This window comes from Penaeus monodon, chromosome 25, assembly GCF_015228065.2.
Source record: "Penaeus monodon isolate SGIC_2016 chromosome 25, NSTDA_Pmon_1, whole genome shotgun sequence".
Taxonomy (NCBI): domain Eukaryota; kingdom Metazoa; phylum Arthropoda; class Malacostraca; order Decapoda; family Penaeidae; genus Penaeus; species Penaeus monodon.
Window position 1 is genome coordinate 18,885,168 of NC_051410.1, and position 2,860 is coordinate 18,888,027.

Here is a 2,860-nt window from a genome sequence, read left to right on the forward strand (position 1 = left end):
TGGCCTAAATCCACTTGGTAATCCTGAGATTGAGTTTTATCTTTCCAGACATACTGCAATGAAGGCATGTTTCCTGGGGGGGGGGGGGTTAAAATGAGAGTTTTCACCTATCACTATATAAAAGATTAACAGGCCATTTAAAGGGTACTCAAATAGGCTGCAGTTATCCTTAGTAAGTAAGGACTGAACTTTGAGATCATTTTAAAAAGAGCATTATCCCATGTATTAGTGATCAGCAGGTATACTGCAACATAACTGATGTTATTGGCAAGTCTTATATAAGCATCTACATTCCACAAACCATCTGGTTAGTCAGAACACAGAACTTGACAAGTATATGGCTATTAATCTGATTCTAGGGCATGGAACCAAGATATAACAAGCCAGTAATTCAAATGAAACTTGAAACATAATAAGTATGATGCCAAAAACCTGGTTGCAAAACATGGCACTTACACATGGCACTATCACAAGATATCACTTTTTTTCCCTTTTTTTTCTTTTTTACTGCACTACCTCATAAGGAAAATTCACAAGTAAGGATGATTTATGCAAATAGAAAAAAAGCAATAATCACAGTACTGGCAGCAATACAAAATACCTTTCAAGATCAATAGTGATAAAAATTCTTGCAATAAATTCCACACTTACTGTACAAATAACTAAAAATTAGCAAACCAAAAATATGGCATTTATAGGATACCTTCCAAAATCATATAATCAAGAATAGCAACGCATAATTCTTCGAAGTTCTCAAGTACAAATCTTGTGCATCAAAATTCATGTTAAAATGCCTGAAATCCTCGCATTCCTGACATCCTTCCGATCACGCTCATCAAAATTCCAGAACTACCATTCACTATTTGCATGCCTGAATAACTATGATATAATCCGAGTGCAGAATCCTGACCATCATTTAAGGAAAACAAAACATATTGCACCGACTCAAAATTATCATGAAATGACCACATGGGAACACCTGTCTTGGGATCCACACCTGTGCCCATCTAACTGTTATCAACCATTGAAATAACAAGTATGATTTCCCACTAACACACAACAATTCCAATGCTCTAATTCATGCCATTGGCTCGAGTAACACTTTAATCACCTACCTAAAGCCATTTCGAGTGACTAAAGATACAGGTATTGGGGATTTTTTGTCTTTTTTTTAACACGGAAGCTCTCTGGCTCACCCTTCCAGTGCGTTCCGGTGACGTCGTCTGCCATTTTCTGTGACTTGGCGGGTTACACGTGTTACAAATTCGCTTTTTAGTGATTTACGGTAAATTATGGAGTGAGAAAGGAGATGACTCTTGACTCTTGAAAGATGTTCTTGATATTAGAGGTAATTTCCAGAGCGTGAATTGTGTTTCTAATCAGTAACAAGGCGAGCGAGTGGAATGGAACGCGCTTGCCTACTTTCACTTTCTATGGAATTAGGTACTTCTAATGCCACTGATTCATTCTAGTTAATAAATTATAACAGTAAAGTGGAATGAGATATTCATTCGTGCTTGTTATTCATATATGTCTACGTGGCAAATAATATTTGAAATTATTTTCCGGGTATTACTGAAGGCATATTTCTAATTTAGAATAATTAATTATATTTATTTTCCCTACACTATACACAAGATAATGATTTTTTCTTCATACTTTTTACATACCTGGAGATACTGTAACTCTTACATAATAGAAATTTGGAACAATCAATTGATGAAAGGAGATACTTGATAAAGAACCATTTTAGCTCAGATGAGAGTCGTACAGATTGCTAAACAGCCTCAACAATATTAACTCTAAATGCATGGTATATTGCAAATATTTCTTTCCTTTTCCAGAAATTACCCCGTTCATTGAACTGGAAACGCTAGAAATGTCAACATATTTAACATCATCTTCAGAGGCTGTTCTTTCAGCTATACTCATTTTTATTTATAAAACTTTTAAAGCATGAAAGGTATTTACATAGAACAATGTTCATAAAAGAAAATATTTTGGAATTTAAATATTCGCCCGTGAACGTTTCCGTGATGATGAAGGATTACGAACCTAATAATATTTTCCTCAAACACTGTAAACACAAAACCTAAAAATATTACATAAGTTTTTTGTATTTAAAAACACATATGCCATAGGTATATATAAATAATTTTTTTTTTTGGTAAACGTCAGGGAATCAAGGCGTTAAGAAATATATCCGTAGTGTGTAAGTGTGTTAGTGTTGTTATGTGTTTACTCTGCTCGTCCGAACGCTAGTGATTATTTTTTTTTTTCGAATTTTCCCTGTTTTTGGCGAGTTTACGTATGTGCCGGTAATGTAAAGCTCTTTTTTAGAGTGTATAAGCATTTCTTGATATATATATTTTATAGTAGATGGAGAAGGCTTCGGGAAGTATTGGAAGAGGGAGTTTTCTGCAAGATATTTTACTTGGAAGCGAAAGAACATGTGCTTGTAGAACATAAAATACAATCAAATCACACGTAGGTGACAATAGATAGTTCAATGACAGTATATTCATTAGATATCCAAGGTCGTCATTTGGGGTAAATATCATTTACTTGATTATTAGTGGTAAATTTGTACAATAGTTATTCGTTGCTGGTAGCAATGAAATTGGTATTGGTTTTAGTCCCAGTTTATAATTTGCTTTTGTGTCTGATAAATAAAGACAGATCAAACCGTTCCATAAATGCTCAGGCAAGATAGAGCTTTAGTGTATCTTAATCAAAAGGAGTCCCAGGGAAGTTTTAAATTGTTATTTTAGTTGAATGTACAGTAGTCAACTAATGAGGTTGGTTGACCACTGCTGGAGTACCAAATATCTAAGGACTTCATTTAACCCATTGTGTCCAG

The 2,860-nt window shown here is 34.3% G+C and overlaps 1 protein-coding gene across 1 annotated transcript in view; it reads left to right on the top strand.

Moving 5' to 3' along the window:
• Positions 1 to 2,191: 2,191 nt before the first annotated feature.
• LOC119589101 (NKAP family protein CG6066-like) overlaps positions 2,192 to 2,860 on the top strand; it is a gene marked incomplete in the record, with an annotated part of 4,758 nt that continues 4,089 nt past the window's right edge. Inside the window, 1 exon segment of the mRNA XM_037937678.1 lies at positions 2,192 to 2,318.